Source organism: Cyprinodon tularosa, unplaced genomic scaffold (genome assembly GCF_016077235.1).
Source record: "Cyprinodon tularosa strain WSP-4 unplaced genomic scaffold, ASM1607723v1 ctg165, whole genome shotgun sequence".
In the NCBI taxonomy this organism is placed as follows: domain Eukaryota; kingdom Metazoa; phylum Chordata; class Actinopteri; order Cyprinodontiformes; family Cyprinodontidae; genus Cyprinodon; species Cyprinodon tularosa.
The window spans coordinates 1,570,524-1,589,695 of NW_024038483.1; the positions used below are offsets into that span (position 1 = coordinate 1,570,524).

The window sequence follows — 19,172 nt, forward strand, 5'->3', positions numbered from 1 at the left end:
AATTGCTAGCCTCAAAATGTCTGGTTTATTTACAATACAGCTAGTGTCCTGGTGCGTTTTGCCTTTAGAATATTGGAAGTAAACAATCTAAATAAACTGATGTTTTCACAGCAAGGTAGTCATTGACTTTCTCCCTTTTAAGGAGCAAGTGAGCAAAATCATTTTTGCCAAATATATTCTAAATGGGCTGTTTTTATATAGGCCTGTTCTGCAAACAGATTTAAAACAGATCATTTGGCAGCTTGTGGTTAAGTTCAAGGGCACATCGACATTTGGCAAAGGGAAGCTGGAATCAAACCCACAACCCTTCCAATTTTTAGGCAACTATTTACTTTACTGAGTTACCGTCACCCTAAAATTAGTTGTTTTGTTTATTCCATCTCTGTTTTTGGCTTCTGGTTTGTTTGTTTTTTCTCAGTATTGACGGAATAGTATTAAAGTTATGGTATTGCTTTCCTTTTATTTTAGATATATGTAAGCTCGACCAAAAAGCAGCTCTAGCTAAAGGTGATTTCAGTGTGATGTATCAGCCTTTTGATTCTTAAATTTTGTTTTCTAAATCCGCATAAAGGAAAAGAGAAAAAAGGAAAATTAAGTAAAGTAATCAACTTTACTAAGAAATTATACACCTACATTGTTTTCTACTGCTGCTATCAATTTTTAAATTCAAATTTTCAGACTTTACACACTTTTGTTGTGAGACCCTTTTATTACCCAGTCCAGATCCTAAGAGGTATCGTTTCTCAGATAGTGTACGCAAAGGAAGAAACATGTTTAAGCATTAACAGAATTTATTCCAGTCATGGTTAACAAAGTCATTGATACAAGCAAAAACTGTAGAATAAAGTCTCACCTTATATTAGGCCCTTACGTAGCGACCAATTCATGAGAGACCCCACTGAAAGGCAGAGAGCCTCTGGCGGCTTTCCCATTTTATCTAAAAGTCAGCCAGGAAATGTTTCACCCAAAAGCCCCCAGCATTCAGGCCTACAGCATTACCATATAGGGTGATGCTGGAGCTGCTCTGGCCACCATATATCAGCATTGGAATGTAAATTGTATTATTCTGGTTCTAATTTTGGCTGACCAACACACAAGACTGAACAGATTAAAAAATTAACAGGTGTAACAGAAAATCAAAAGAAATTAATATTCAACTTTTGTTGTCATGCTTAATTACTATTGCTAGAGCCTCACAGAATTTATTTTCAATGTCACCATTATTTTTCCTATTAAAATTTTTACTTTCCCTGTTTTGAATCGAATTTCTTTTGTATCCCAAGTGCCACGTTAATGTCTGCCTGATGAATCCAGCTACGTATAAATACTGATCTTTATATCTTTTTGCTAATTATCTTTTTTATTTTTTGCAACTAGAACCCTGAAGTGAAACACCATGTTATAATGTCAACTTATCACATTTTCTGACCCTGAATACTTTTAATCTATGCAGAATTTTCCCTTTAAGTAACGCTTGACTTTATACTTGTAATTTTTATTACCATTCAAGAGTCTTTGTTTTACTCTCCCCCATTATCAATGAAAAAGGATTTACTTTGCCAGTTGCTTCTTGTTTCAGGTTTAGGTGGGAAGGAGTAAATGATGTTGGCCTAGGATAGCTGCAGCACCCTATCTCAGTCGGGGTTCTAAATCACCACAGCGAGAAAGAAGAATGGCTTCTGGCATTGTGGTTAATTGCAGTCTAAACTGAAACAGAATTATTCATAACCTATTAGTGTGTCAAGTTCAGTGGGAAGAAAGGAGAAAAGTTGAGCAGAGAAAGAGAATATTAGTGGAACAAAGTTAATTAATAGGAAACAGTACATAGAGAGTATTTTAATCTTTAAAGGATTTTACAAATAAGGATGATAATTTTAATGAATCCCTAGCCAAGAAATGCGTTTTTGAATCACAGAGACATGAACTCTGGTAAAACAGCTACTGTCCATTACCATCAAAAGTTTTTAAAGTCTCTTTTTCAGTTCATACATTAAATTAGGAAATCTTAATTTTATTGGACCCAGTGGCATAAGGGAAGCAACTTTTGTAGTCGTATTGATATTTGGCAAAAGTTAAGCTGATTTGTTAATTAAACATTCCTGTTTTGAATGCCTATTTCTTGATGGTTTAAAACAAAATAACCTCATGAAAAGTCCGCTATCTAGAAGTATTTTGGGCAAGCAAGATATTTTATCATTCCTTGAATAACTGCATGTTTTTGTAATTTATGGTAAGTCATCTTGCTACTTTCAAATGTCAGAAAAAAAATATGTGTTAGCGATGTGAAGTTCTTTTTGGAAAAAAAACGAAAATTGTTGAAGTGAAGGAAACAATCCTTAGTCGACTTTTGAATTTAGTTTCAAGTCACAACTAGTTTTAATATGCTGGGCAGCAGTTTTCTCTTTAACTTTATGTAATCCATGGTGTAGAGACATTTGACCTACCTCCTGCAGCTGTAACAAAACAGGTATCTGTGAATGCAGAAAACTGACTCTTGCTGAAGTGGTCATTGAATATGATTTTTGTTTGACCATGTTTTTGTTAACTTTAGGGTTGATTTCCCAGGAATATGCTACATTTGGGGTCTTATAGGTACTGGTGGGGACCAACGACTGGTTCCCATGAAGAGAAGTTCTCTTCTTGGGATGGGGGGCTAGGTGCAGGACTAAGGTGTAACTTGAGTTAGGGCTAGGTATTATTAATTGTTATGCTTAGGGGTTAGGCAATATTCATTAAAATTTATGCTTTGCTTTTACTGATTTTGAATAGTTTAAACTTTTTAATTTTGTTCTTAGAGGCATACTTATAACTTGAATTGCATTTTTTTTCTTTTGTCTTTAGCAAGGGAAAAGTGGGTTTCATACATCTTCCATTGTTTGTTTTTTATTATTAAAAAGAATGTCTAGACCAATAATGAAAGTAATTACTTTAAAAATAACAGAGAAAAAGTCAGAACATTAGCTACTATTGTTCCTAATAGATACCAATTTTTGCTGCAGTTCTAAAATGAAAAGTCTTTTCAATCTCTATGAAGCTATGATCATGTTAGCATTTAGAAGCCAAATAAATCTATTCTCCTTTTGTCTGGTAAAGATCTGGTGATTATTTGTTATCACCTGATGTGATTCCGTTATGATACTGCAAAGATTAAAATGGAAGGTAATTTATACCCCCAGAAAAGGCAGTGACCTTGGGAAGCCAGTACCTGCTTGAGTTGTATACTATCTGAGGGACCTTAGCTGGTTGTTGTCTGTATTAAATGGGTGTTTGCCTGTGACTTGTCAGCTTGATAAAGAACATCTTAATAGCCATGTTTTTAAACATCTTGTCACGTAGGGGAAGAAATTCTTCCATCTAACCTTTTGTGAAGCGTGAGAGGTTAATTCAAAGGATGCCCTTCAGTAGTTGACAGGATTGTTACCTACATCCTCAACATACAGAGATGAGTACTAAGATGTAGAGAGACTTAATTATCTTCTCATTATGTGTAACTCTGTTTGCCACCATAATGGATGTACAATTTTAATTAAACACCACAGACATTTAGGTCCATGTCTGGGACCTGATGGGATTAATGATAAACAGATAAATATCTTAGATAACAGTAGATGCCAACAGATTCTTTTATTCAAAGAAAAAATAATTTACTAATAATGTATACTGAGATATTGTGTTTGATTGAATGATTATATGGATTTGATTGTAGAGTTTGATTGATGCTTTTTGCTTTGCATTGTTAAAAAAAGCTTTAAATTCCCCACCATAGTTTGTATGACTCAAACAGCCAATTTTTTTTATAATGTCCTTTCTATTACATTTTGTGATATGTTATAAATTATCTTTATAATTGTAATTTTAAATGTTTTTTTCCATTGAGATCAGAGACATGTTTTTAATAAAACAAATTAAAAACAAAATATTTAAAAATGCACATGTAATACAAATAACTCAAACATTCGGCTCAAATTAAGTCTGATAACTAATAGAATATGATTTAAACGATACCTGTTTTTCCTACGTTTTTTTTTTTTTTTTTTGTTATGCAAATACATAAACTGTTTACAGCGGATACATCAATAAAATCAGTAAATGCAGTAACATTACCTTTAAAATCATTAAAGCATTGTTCAAGGCTCAGAATATTCAGATGCTTCATTTTCTGCATCACTGTCAATTAGTTTTCATTAGCTGGAGTACAAGTTTATTTTTTTTATCAAATTGAAGTAAATGTTTGTTCTCAGGTTTGAAAAAGTTCAGAGTATTCTCTTTTAGTTGTTATGTTTAAATGTGATAATGACTGTAACTTTCAAAAAGGTTTTCAATTAGAGCTGAAGGTAACTTTTTATGTTGAGAAAAATCAAACCTTTTATATCAGTCTTAAAAACTTGCAAATGTTTTCATAAACAAAAAACAAAGGGTTGTGGAGATGTGATGTGATTACTTACGATTTACATTCTCCAGCCAAATTTGTCTTGGTTTCTATTTTGTAAGCAGGCTAATCAATGGAAACCGGGTCACTGGCTTGAGGAACTGTTTGGTTTCACTTGGGTGCTCGACGGACACATTAGTCAGTTCCAATCATTTTGCTCATTTAAATACATATTGATGTAATTAGATATAGTGTAACAAGCACTTGAGCTTTGGGAGATGTCTTTTAGTTTGGGGTTATGGAAAAATACAAAATCAAGAAACTGAACCTAATTACAAACCATTTACCTAAAAATATAGCTCCCACAATTTGTGTTTGTGTGACATGTAAAAATAAATGCTGGCAACTTGTACAATCTCCACTGCTTCTTGTCCTCAAGAAGTATGTATTTAACCTTAAAATACATAATACCTGTTGACTTCCTGAATGATATCTGCTGTCACCTGTAAGAAAGTGTATTTAAAAAGTAAGAAAGTGTTATTTCTACCATATATTTTTGTAACCATGCTTTAATAATTTCGTCATTAAATTAATGCACTGGCTTTATTTGATGATACTTTTCCTCAAAACCCACTCAAGTAAAAGATCTTCTATTAATATGACAGCTGCATTTTAAACCTTCATCTCTCAAACTGTGAAATCTGTTGGTCCTATCTTAATTCTAATTAGCTTGTATGGAATTGTGGCATAAACTCTAAAATCGTATTTGGAGTCATACTGTATCTCATTTGAGGCTGCATTAATAGCAAGCCATTTTTACCCTGTAGCTCATTCTGGGCCTCATTCAGTTGACATTCACCAGGCGCTTATCAGCAGGGTAGCCGTTGTATGCCAAGGCTGTAGCCTCATGAGTAAGCCTATTTTCATACCTAGAGAATTAACGTTGAAAACAAAACCACACACATTGAAGGGCTGCTTCTTAGATTCTGGCTGCCTAAAAGAAAAGGATCTGGCTTGGAACAATATTAATAATCAGAGGTTATTTCTCTTGAGTTCAAGTTTAATATCCCTTTTAACAGTTTTGGACCATGTTAGGCAAAAATGATTAGCTTTTTTCCACCTCCTTTTCAGCACCACATCTGTTGTTCAGGGTTTGTTTAATCAGAATCACCGTCAACTTTTATTACAAAAGAATTTGACTTTCCTTGCCCATCTTTTACGCCATAATCAACAGTAAGAACAACTACCACTGTATATAAAAATCTCAATTAAAGTGGGTAAAAAAAAAGACAAAAAGTAGGACTGGAAATAGTAAGTACAAGAGTTTGTTTCCAGTCTTTTTTGTATAAATATAAGGTTTTAACAGTGCAAAAGGTCTTAATTGTTTTAACAGTCATGGGCCACTCTAGATGTGAAGTAAGAAGCTGGTATTGTGTTTATTTTTTGCTGTTAACCATCTGTTCCACTTCCCTGAAAGTAAAGCTTTGAACAGCCTCTGACCAGGATGGGTGGGCTTGGCAGAGATGTTAGTTGTTTTTTGCTTGGTCCTAGACAGGTTGTGGATGGAGGGAAGGTTTTTGCCCCAGTGATTACCTCTGCAGATCTAAATGGTCTTGCAGTTTGAACGTGTCCTTTTTTGTAGATGAGCCAAACTGCACACAATTAATTGAATGATGGCAGTGTAGAAGATAACTAGCAGCTCCTGAGGAACATTATACTTCCTTGGCTGCCACAAGAGGCATAGTCTCATTTAGGGCTTCTTTCTTGGTTGCTAGAAACTGAATTGGTCTGCAGTCGACATGGTGTTGTTGAGGATAGAGAGGGGAGGTAAAGATCAAGGTCAAAGGTATAACTTGTTGCTTCCATTGCTCCTTTGTTTTTGGTGATACTCCAAAAGCATTAATAGAAACTATTATACCTATTCAAAGTACATGTTACACCCCACATGCTCTCATGTTGGTGCATTTTAAGTTGCAGGCCTGCTTTGGGGTACATCATTTCATAGGTGTATAAATTTACTACACTTGTTGCCCCTGTTGTCACCAACGTGTGAAAAAGCAGTGCAAGATGTGTTTTTGTACAAAATGGGTCCATTCAGTATCTATTGTCCAAATGGTCCAAATTCTGTTTGATGAATTTGGATATTGTATATAAGGTATATATCCCATGCAGCTTTTTATTCCTTTGACACATTCTTCTTTGACTATTTGAGCTGATGTAACAACTACATTTCCCCACTGTGAGATCAATAAAGTCCATTAAAAAAAATTATTTATTGAACCATTGAAAACACGCTCTCATTTTGTAGGAAAGAAAAAAAATTCCTTTTTCAATGAAGGGGATATAAAAAAAAGTTTGTATCCCATGAAATGAGCCAATATCTGAATGCTGATCATAATTCCTGGCCGTCCTTTCAAAGCTCTTTTTGTTTGCTGCTGCCACATGTTGATCATTTTCAGAATCATTGCTGTGTCAGATTGAAGGCTGGTGAAAAGAGAAGTTGGCATGGACAAATTGAATTTTGAGAATGCGTTTGTGTTTCTTAACATGTTTCATTGGTCGACTCATTCCAATGGGAAACTTGAGGTTTTTTAGGATAGCAAACATACCCAACAAAGCAAGAAAAGAATTCTGGTAGAATTTATTATTTTCATCAGAAAATCTTGGGACATTTTTAAAGCCAACTTTTATAAGAAAGGAAAATAATTACGCTTGCTGGAAGTTAGTTGAGGACCCAAATGATATATAGATAGTAGATGGCAACACAAACACAAATTCAGGAAAAATAAATAAATCAAAAACAGGAGAACCAGGGAGAAAACACATTTAAGGATCAAAGCAATGAGGAGAAACCAGCACTGAGGAACTGCACAGGAGTATATATGGGAGACAGAACAAAGACTGGGGTAATCAGCTAACACGCAGCAGGTGTGGATAGAAGAAACTAGAAGCTTAGGGGAAGAAGACTGGTGCAAGAGGGCAACAAAGAGCAACACAAAAAACACAACATTGTTTAAATACAAGTAGAAAACAACTACAATAACACAAAATGGAAAAGAAGCAATAAACTAGAAAGCGCAAAATGTCATAAATAATGTAGATGTAAAATGTAAATGAAAACTCAAAGAGAAACAAACATAACCAAAAAGTCCACAAAGGGCAGGATCATATTTTCATATGGTTATTATTACAAAAATATACTTGTAGAATGTGTGATAGTAGGTGACATAATTGACATGTATGGGTTTTTTATTTCATGAGAAAAATGTTTTTTTCATAAAGCTGATAGAAAAGTAATTTGTCAAGCTCACACTGAACAAATGAAAACACAACAGGTATAGACTGGGATCAAACGGTTAGCAACAAGAGAATGTTATGTTATTTTTCTTTTTCCATTGCAGTGGAAGGAATGATGATGATCAAAGACATAATATTATAATAATTGTGATCATTTTAAGCGGAAGAAGATGGATGGATGGATGGATGGATGGATGGATGGATGGATGGATGGATGGATGGATGGATGGATGGATGGATGGATGGATGGATGGATGGATGGATGGATGAATGGATGGATGGATTGTAATTTTGCTAGCCCTACAAACATGATTCAGACCAGTGTTGATAGTCACCCTGCTACCATTCTATATTGTGCAATGCTGCATGTAATGTAACAGAAAGACAAAGTATGGTACCAAACACGTCGATTCCCAATTGGCATAACAGAAATGTCATGAAATGAAAATTAAGTTTTGACTGAACACAAACAAAAACTGTAGCAAGCATACAGCATATATATCAAAATACCCCCAAAAAACAAAGCTTTACATCTTAAAATGGTTCCAAAGATGTTTTTGGTCTTTTTTTTTTCCAATTCTTGAGAACAACCCTGATGTCTTTAATGACACAGCTCTTTTTCTTTTCTTTACTTTTGTTGCTACACCAACTTACATATTTGATGTTGAACTCGCCTCCTCATATTCTCCCTGTGGTTTTTCTGTAAGTTGTGAAAAGTGAGCTTCATTTCCCTCACTCCTCCTCACTAAAGATGTCTTTATCACTTCCTGCGCTAGCTTCCCACCAAGGTCCCTCCTTTTGTTTGCGGATGACAGAAGAGGCGACAGAGAATAAACAGCTTTGATTCCCTGGAGAGAAGCCACTGATTATACCAGAAGAGGAAAAAAAAGTCTTTGTATTTTTCACTATCACCTTGCATGATAATTCTAGTTTCCTGACCCATTAATTTAGTTTCAGGCAAGAACAATTTCTTGAACAACTTTGTCAAAGTTTCCTGTTAATATTTTATTTTTATTTTATTTGTTTTTCTTTCAAGTTGTTGATTTATGTTGTATCATGAACATAATGTAATGAGAGAAAGACGTCAACTAATGTCAAAGAAGCAAAAAAAGGTAATATGAATGTGATACTATATTATTTCCATACAGTAAAAGTATTACCTATTTTTTTTTCTCATCAACATGTTAAACATATTTTTTGCAAGATCAGGGTAATGTAGCTTGTTTTTTATAAATATGAAATTGCAAACACCAACAAGCATCTCTAATATTGTAGTGTCATTTTACAGCAGATAATTATTTGTATGCATAAGTATAAAAGAAAATATCCAAGGTTAGATTTAATGTTTTGTAAAGATCAAACTGTGTGAATATCTGTTTCCCTCACTCAGACTACTTTGAAATCAAAATGTCAGTTAGTTGAGGTCGTAGGCATAGCATTCATTTTGGTATTGCGATTTCCTCTTATGAAATATTACTAGTTAGACCTGAAAAAACTATGGGTTATTGTACTTTAGTTTGATTATTCTTTCCATGATACGGTGACCCTTCAGTATGGTTTATCTGAAATTTTACAGTCATCTGTGCTCCTGCACAAAGAACCATGAGACAGGCGATAAATTTAAGGGGAAAAAGGAAATACAGGTTTAGGAGCCCCTGAAAGCAGCCTCTGGGTATGGAACTAATGGATTTTTTCTCAGTGTACCCATTTTTTGAAAGTTGAATTGAAATAAGAGCAGAAAGGACTGAGGGGAAAGAGGAAACTTTTTCGGGGGGCTCTCTCATATTTCTTCTTTCATTTAAAATATTATAATACATTATATTGCTGTGAAAACGTTGTAGCCCTCTTACAGATGTCTCATGATTTTTATTTTTTTTTTTTGCCACATGTGGTAAATAGTACTAATGTATTTAGAGATATACTAGTCATATGTCCACTTAAAGCATCTAACATTATAGCCATATTAACCTATTGCACAAAATTCAAGCACTCGCACACAACCCTGGTTTAAGTGTCTTGTCCAGGATCTCAGCAATGTTAGACATGCAGTGAGAGGGACTTGGAACTGAACTAGCAACATTTGGAATGCAAGCATTTATGTGTTTACACTCACACATTGTCACCCCTAATGTTTTAGTCACCTCTAATGTTTAACATCCTGTAAAGTAATTATTGATAATTGAACTTTATTAACCTCACATTGGAGAAATTTTCCTCTGCATTTAACCTATCCCCTTTGGGAGCAGTGGGCTGCCATTGTGCGGTGCCCGGGGAGCAGTATGGGGTTAAGGGTCTTGCTCAAGGACTTAGAGTGGAGGCTCTGGGGACTGAACTGCGTACTTGCAACCTTTTTAAGAGCACAAGCGCACTGCTCTTAGCCTGGGTGCCATTCCGGACTTAGTCCCGCCCACAACGTTTGAGTTCGGGAAGTTCGGTCTAGCATTGCTCAGTAGTAGCGCGAGTATGCTAGCACAATATCTGGCGGGCCAATCAAATTGTCAGGGCGGGCTTTATACGATGATGGACAGATGATCAACAGTAACCTAATCAACCACGTGACCAAAGCGCGCATGGGTGACAACAACAATGGCTGCCGCTGGAGAGTTGAGGTGTGTAGATTCTGCTATTAGGTTTGTTCTAGAAGATATCGACAGCAAATTAATTTTAAAAGAGGAACAGAGAAACGCGATCAAGGCTCATCTTCTTATTCTAGGCGTGCAACTGCACGCTTTGATTTTTGTTGACAACAACTGTGCCTGGCTTAACATACGTCACGCACTCCATTGCTCTTATTGGTTGTAGGTCTATCCAATTGAGTGCAGAGGCTTTTTTTTCCTGGTTCGTTCAAAACACGCCCCATAATCACAGCTCTATGGAGCAGTATCAGACTCATATTCTGACTAGAATTGAGTAGGACTACGTCAGGCTACACTGCTCTAACCACTTGGCCAAAACTCCTCCATAATCTTTAGTACAAGACAACCAAATTTCAGCTGCTTTTGTTAAATTGAAGCCACAAAAATGTTACGTTGTGATTTATTTTACAGAAAGAAAAAAAAAACTTGTCTGTAAGTGTATTTCCCCCCATTGAAATCTTGAATGAATAGTGATTAGCACAGTTTTATAGGTTGATATTCACTAATCACAATCTTGAATTACATTTTCTGCATAAAGCTATTGGTCACTGCACTTTGCAGCTGCCATGTTGGGACACTGGTGAATGTCTTGTCATTTTGTCAAAAGAAAGAGCAGCCAGTGAGCTCTATGTGAAATCAAGCTACAAATAACATCTGGAATAGAAAATAGATAAAACGTTTAGAAAGATGCAGTCATTTTACTCCATGGCAGCTCCTTGGCTTTGTCATTACAGCAAAGGTGAAATGTTTGGGTCTGTCTGAATTTGTCAAATTAGTGCTTCACCCTTAAAAATTTTTAAGTTTATGCATTATTCAACCCCTGGAAAAAAAATAAGTGAACCTATATATTTTTTTCCTTTGCTTGTTCTAAAAAAGAAACCGATACTGACTACTACTTTTTTTTTCTTGGTTTCTTTTAGTGTTTCTTAAAGCCAGACAGTTTCATTTGAAATCCCCTTAGTTTAGTTTCCTGTCTGTGATCCGCTTTTTTTCTTGATTCCTGATTACATTATTCTTGCCAGAGGTTTTATGAGAGAGATGGACTTTGCGATAAAGGGACAACAGGCGTGGTCTAGCAGGAGATGTACACTATAAGTGTGTGTACTAAAAGGGAATTTTAATATTTTGTCATTCAAGTTGATAGCTAACTAATTTTAGATCATATGTTGCATCATATGTTCCATCTTTTGCCACCAACAGTAGTTTTCGTTGACTATTTTGCTTTTGCTAAACATGGGTTTGACACAATTTTTGGATCAAATAAATTTTATTTTTACTTCTTTAACAGTGCAACAAACAGACGACATAGCATATACAGTTCTTGAAATTTACTCCCCACTGCTTTGCTTTTATTGGTCCTTAATTCTGCTGCTCTGTCAGCTGAATCTCTACCCTCTCCAAAGTGGCAAAGTCTCTCTCCCTTGTTTTCAATGCGATTTTTTGGATGAGCACCATCTCACAAGCACTGGAAGTCGTAGCCCTATATGGAATTATTGCAGTGTTAATTATGCAGGTTTCTAATTCTCATGAATGTGCGCTTGCACACAGGTGGAATGCATCACGTTTATGTGGATCATTTATGTGGATATCTAAAGTTAAAAATGTTTGTTGATTCTGATGTGGCACACTCTTTGGAAGCCATGGTAGGAGAAAAAGTAGGAAAAAGTTACATCAAGAATACATAAATGTTGAGTTTAATTCTAACTTGGCTTAATCTATTCAAAATATTCCAATTGCCATGCTTATATGACGCATTTACCAAGAGCGTCCAGTCTACAGAAATTACTCCAGAAAGAAATCTATTCGGTTTTGCAAACGGGTAACAGTGGCCAGAGTCTATCATACCAGACATGCACCAAGATCCTGGGGCATCCTGGCCCAGATAAGGCCAACAAAAATGATCATAGGATGTCCTGGTATGATTATATATAGTGACAGACAAATCCCATGGAACTCATTATCAATTTGCAACAATAAAAAAAACATGTATAAAAGTACCAAATTAGGCAGCTGATTCCATGAAAACCCTAAGAGGTATCTGTCAAGAAGAGCACAGACCTTGGAAGAGGAATTATGTATGAATACAGAGCATGTCAATAAACCTTCAAGGTAACTTCTTGAATAAAATAGGCTAGGAATCTGGAGAAATATTAGCCGCTGAATTTGCATGTCAAATGTACACTGCACTTGCACTTTTGGAGACTTTATATCTGATTTGACCATTAGAAAGCAGGATTGCCAGCCATATCAAAATATTATATTATGTTCTTAGATCAAGAACACCGCTCTCATTCCATTGTCAGATAATGTAGATGCAAAGAACTGTCCTAATTAGATAAACTGCTTGGGAAAACGTTTGTTTTGACATGTAACAGGCAGGTATTTTTTTTAGGTTTTAACAGACTCACACATCATCAATAAAAATAATCCTAACAATTATAAAGAACTTGCTTTACTGAGGTCACATCTTCTGTAAAGTTATTCCTAAGTATAACTTAATGTTTGTCTGAGCAGATTATTCTTATTTATTGCACATTGTTGCTAAATTCTAAATATATACTGAAGATTGTTAAATATATTTTTTTTAATCACCAGCTACTCTTAATAGCAAAAAATAGCACTGAGACTGAATAATAAAGAGATAAAAGTGAAGACAAATGAGATGTGACAGTTGTAGAAGCATTCTTCTGTGATTACTTTGTTTTATTTTAAGACTTTTGACTAATTGGTAGACTCTAGTTCTCTCCACTTTCATTCTCTCTGACTTACTATTTTGGTAGAAATAATTGTACCACTGGGAAATATATTACAGACACTGGTTTTCTCCAAGTGAACAGGAAACTATGTTAGAGTAAGGTAGAGTAGTCTATAGAAAGTCAGATAATATCTCTCAAAGCATTTGAACAATTCTCGCTACTGCAAGTATTTTAAATCAGGGCCTTAATAGCTGATTCCATGGACAAATGATTTGCTAGTGTTAAAACTCCAGCGCTATTTACAGTACAACAAACCAAAACAAACCATGAAGGAGTAGAATAATAATTATTATATAAAAGATTAATTCTAAGCAGAAATGACTATGACTCTCAAAAAAACATAAAACATGTATTGTTATAACAAGGCCAACTTTGGTTGTTGTAGAAGAAGGGAGAAACTGAATAAGTTATTACCGAAGCAGTTTGAGAGGAAATATGAAGACCAACAACAAACCGAATTAAGAAAGATAAATTTTCAAAGAATAAAGATGGGCTTACACCAGAAAATTGAGTCATTTGGTTCCTGTGGTCATTTGTTTGGTCTTGACCAAAAGTGGATTTTTTTATTTATTTTTTTGTTTTGTCAGTTTGTATTTTAATTGTACTTTTTGCAAGTTTACTTTAACACACAGTAAAGACATATAAGTGATAATCTTTGCTCCCATTTTTCAGGACACAAGACAGAACCTAATATGGATAAAAAAGTGGTATTCCAGTCCTTCATGCAGTACCTCCATTATGTATATTTATGCTGTTATAACAGCTGCAAAATCAATGACAGTGTCAAAAGTGGTTCCTGTGGTCATTTGTTTGGTCTTGACCAAAAGTGGATTTTTTTATTTATTTTTTTGTTTTGTCAGTTTGTATTTTAATTGTACTTTTTGCAAGTTTACTTTAACACACAGTAAAGACATATAAGTGATAATCTTTGCTCCCATTTTTCAGGACACAAGACAGAACCTAATATGGATAAAAAAGTGGTATTCCAGTCCTTCATGCAGTACCTCCATTATGTATATTTATGCTGTTATAACAGCTGCAAAATCAATGACAGTGTCAAAAGAAACTAAGTGAATGTAGATTTCGAGACTTTTTTATATTTAAATTTGTAATTGTGTGTCTTTGAAGCCTAGTAATATCCATCATTTGCTGGAACTAGTGTTACTAAGCAACAGCGGAACAGGTATCTAAACTTCATGTACTACAACACAGTGGCTTGCTAAGTCCATCGTGACAACAATGATGAACATGTTCATCCTGTAACCAGAGGACCATCGGTTTGAACCCCATCTCCATCAGTGTCAGTCAGTCGTGTCTTTTCCATAAGACATTTTACCCACATTGCCTACCGATGGTAGTCAGAGGACCCAGGGGCATCTGTGTATGACAGCCAATATGTCAGCTGTGGCCCACTTTACACTACCCTCTGAAAACCGATCCATTCCGAGCTTGGATCAGTTAACAGTGCCAAGCTTTTACACACCACGCTAACACGGTTCCTCACTTCCTAGTGACGATCTACGGTACTGCTGCTCTCTAGAGCTAAACAAGCAAATCAACATGGCGGCGCGCGTAACATTCAGGAAGTTTGCAGAGAGTCAGGCGAAGAAGGCAGCCTATGGAGAATTAACTGGACATAGTCGGCTTTTGGGAAGTGGTTATGACAAACGATAGTCTAATCAGGGCTTACAAACACAGGAAACAATGACAGGAGTTGAGGTTCATCACACTGCCAAGCAGAATCATGACTGGAAATCGTGTGGCACGCTAAGGATGGTAGTATTTTTATAAATGTCTGAAATTTCATGATTACGGAGGCTGACTGTAAGGAGATGACACGATCTGCTCATGCGGTCTTTGTTATCCGAGAACCGAGCCAGAACTGAACCACACCAAGCCCTACTGATGAACTAGTACCATGTTAGCACGGTTCGGTTGTGTCTGGAGCAGTCCGATTCAGTTTGGTGTGCCATTTACACTCATTAGTTATCTCAGTTGCCGTGCTCGGACCAATCTCGGCATGGTTTCAATAGGGCAGTGTAAGTAGGGCTTATGGTGTAGCTAGCCACTAGTGCATGAATGACTCAGTGTTGTGTTTTGGAGTCCTGTGGCTACAAAAGGCACTATATAACTTAAGGCCTTTTACCTAGGAGACATAACGTTACTGCATTATGGTCTGAATGAGGCAGGTTTGTATTAATACCCGAAGCAAACCACACCAGTCTTTTTAAGAGCAGACACAGATCACCTTAATAAATTGGTGTTGGTGCAGTTGTTTGGTCCAGACCAGAGTTTGCTGATCTTTCTTCACACCTGCATAAATGATCTGTACCAAGGGGGCAAAAGAATTGTGGTCCATTTATAATGGTTTAAAATGGCAAGTGTGAAGACACTCTAAAAAACAACAACGATGACTAAGGTTTTGCTACAAGAAATCAACCCCAAAAATTACTAACCTAAATGCAGGAGTATTAGAAGTATCCTTTTTGAAATTGACACTCAAACTATCCAACACCAAACAATAGGAACAACATCCATCCATCTTCTTACACTCACTGCAGAGCTGGTGCCACAGAGACATACAACCATGCACACACAGGCTCACATCTATGGACAATTTAGAGATGCAAATTAACCTTACATGCATGTTTTGGCACAGTGGAAGGATGCTGGTGTAAACAGAGAAAAACCCACATATGCACAGGGAGAACATGCAAACCTCATGCAGGATGACCCTAGGCTAGGCTCTAATGTACTTGCTGCAAGGCCACAGTTTTATAAACTGTTCTGCAGCCCATATAATACAACAAATAACTTTTTCTTTTCTTTTGTATTGCATGGTCCTGTGTTTGAATGATGGCTATGTCTTTTTGACATGGGTTTTACCTACTCTTCACTTGAGCGGATTATTTCAAGTATTCTGGATTTCTTTATTCTCCCTGTCCATACACCTAAATGTTTGGTCTGTTTTTTTTTCTGTTTGTATCTGTTTTCTTTCTTTGGTAGACTATTGACCAAATATGGAGTTGAGGGACATCTTCCTTTTGTTCCAAACTATCATAGATAAGTCTTAAATGCCTGTTGGAGTACAATAGTTTTTCAACATAATGGTGTACATTAGAAGTTTGGGTATAAGCACCATATTTCCAATATTGCCTTATCATTCTATAATGTTTTTTTAATTTGTGAAAGTAAAAGAAAAATGTATCTCTGTGTTTGTGGCACATTTTCTTACAGAATTGTATGTAGAATTGGTTTTCCTCGTCTCTCTATCTGACATCATAACTTAGTTATGTCCACCTATTATTTGTTGCCAAGTAATTTTCCTTGTCACTATAAAAATACATTTGGTGTAGCATGTAGTGAAGTAAATAAAGAAATAATCATAGATCTTGATGATTATTCTGTATGATGGAAGATACATTTAAATGGCTAAAATACCCCACCTGAGTGGAATTGTTTTTTTTATGTTGTTTTGTTTTTTTGGCCAAAATAGTTTCAAAGTAGGTAACAACTATCCTAGGTTGATATACACAGAGAAGCTTTCCTCAAAACAGTAAATCAATTTTTATTATTCCTACACAGTTGTTAAGAGTAAAGCTCCAGTTTTTGTACATGGACGATGCAATCCAATACCAGGAAAGTTCCTTGTCAATTATGAAAATAATAGTGCATATTAAATTTGTGTTTAAACCCAAAGACAGACAGCCACACACACATACTGACACAGAATGTTCTCACGTTAACAAAGCTTTGTATGATAGACAATAAAAATAATAAAAGCCTTGGTGCCAGCATGTCTTATAGCTGATGCAACACCTGCCATTTTTGAGCCCACATTTAGCAGCTAGTGTTCATTACAGACCCTGCTAGCAAAATATTTGCTCTGGCATGAGTGGGAGAAAGCAGGTGTTGCCTGGATAGGTAGGTCATAAAACTGAATTTCCCTGTTCAAAAACTTTTAATTAACTATTTTAATACTAAATATTATGAGAGCCGAGTTAATGAAGTTGATGAAATACACATAACAAAAACTATACATATGCACTCACAGTTGTCTTACTTTGCATGGCCTTTCCATTGACTTCCATTAATTTCTACAGCCTGCTCTAAACTTATATATCATTGTGTTTTTTGAACCAGCCAAAAAAATGCCCTAAAAATGTATTAAAAAACAAGAACACATGCATATACCTTCACTTAGAAAATGTAATGCTTGGTCACTGATGGGCTTTCTTCCTTTTGCTAAAACCAAGCTTTTAAGTATATTATGGGTTAACAACTTAACTTAAAATAAAAAAATAATGTCTACTCTTGGACAAAGACATGCATATGGCATTGGTAGATATTAATCTTGGAAAACAAAGTCCAGTGGCTTTTTTTTTTTACTTTTCTAGAATTCATTAATCTGAGCTTTCATCCAATAAACATACTTCAGAGAGGTTGTGTTTCTTTTGTTCTTTTCTAATAAATAATAATTGCACACATTAAACACACGAATAATTCTCACATCAGCTGTTTGATGAAAAGTTTGTTTTTCATAGGTAGTATAATATAGTGTTCAAAACATGCAAGTTAATATACGTATGATAAAAAATATTATTTAATATCAAATAAAGAAATAAAGCATTAATTTTTCTTTATATATTATATAGCATTGTCTATGAATTTGCCGTGGGGAGCCTTGGTCAGAAGCTAGTACTGTTTCACTGGTCGTGGCATGGAAATGTTTTGAAACACCCTGGACTGTATTATGCTTATCACACATTATTGAGTAGACATTGACACAAGATGTCAAAACAGTTTATATATTCTTTTTTCTAAACAGATCTAAAAACAGTAACCAAGTGCATGTTGGTCTCTTTCAAAGCAAACTTTCAGGTTGAATTTTGAATCTTTCTGACAGTTTTTGAGAAACGTTTCCTCAATACTAGCCAGCTTTCTATTATTAACATTTTATATTATTAACAGATAAAACATATTATATTTTATATTATATTATCACATGGGTGGGATATGCATGCTACAAATCCTAGTGACCTGATATACCTGAATAGACGTTACACTGAACTTTTTTGCTCTCTGAAACCTTCGATTGGACATACAGTATGGACATAGAATATATGCTTCCTGCATTAGTATTTTCCCTCTATGCAAAATATGATGCAGAAAGCAAAACAGGGTGAGATTTATTAACCTGACAACAGCCAGATGCATGTCTCGCTCCTGTTGTCAGGTTAGAGATTTATAGGATTTAAAAACTTTTTGACATAGTCAAAGCTATTTTAAAAGGCCTGAGGACTTATTAACCCTGAATATTTTTCTGTTTTAATCACTTGTAGAAAATTGATTTCTTTATTGACAAATTTGATTGTTAATTTATATTTCATTAAAAGTTATACCATTAATTAGATAAATTCCTATTAAACATTTCAAATTACTGAGCAGGTTTTTTGCTGTGAAGAAAAACCTTTGACTGCATCAATGTAGCTTCTTTTTACAGTATTTATGAGCTGACTTAACTACTAGCCATTGTGATCTAGTATCCAAAGGCATTTCATTATCAGCAAAATCTTTAACTCACGGGAAGTATGTGCACAATTAAGAACAATTACCTAGTAAACAATGCTGTTTGATCTCCTCCATTTCTCCTCCTGTTTTCCATTGTTGACTTGTGCAGAAATGGCACATAATGCTGACAAAGCTGTCTGTAAATACACATAGGGGAAATTCACTCAAGAATGCTATGGCAGCTGCAATTTTAAATGCTAGACAAAGGAAAAAGACATGTCAAGATGGCAAACTATTTGCTTATGTGTTGAATAAGTCCTAGATTATGTATTTGTTGTATTTGCATGTGTGCTTGGGAATTTTGGCTCTCACTGTAAAACAGAACAAAGAACTATGAAATCAGAGTGTTTGAATTTCACTTGAAGTTAATTGACAGCTATAGATCTGAGTAAAGTGCAGAGCATTTGTTCATCTAAAATGGCTCATTTTCTCTTATGGCATCACTAAAAAGTTATAGTTATACAATTTTATAAAAGTTATAAAGAATTTATAGATTTTATAGGCCTTGCTATTTTTATAGCTAACAAAACAAAGTTTATATAG

The 19,172-nt window shown here is 35.2% G+C and overlaps 1 protein-coding gene across 1 annotated transcript in view; it reads left to right on the forward strand.

Moving 5' to 3' along the window:
- The window catches only part of igsf21a (immunoglobin superfamily, member 21a), a 240,460-nt gene that overhangs the window by 161,500 nt on the left and 59,788 nt on the right, over positions 1-19,172 (forward strand). The window lies entirely within an intron of this gene.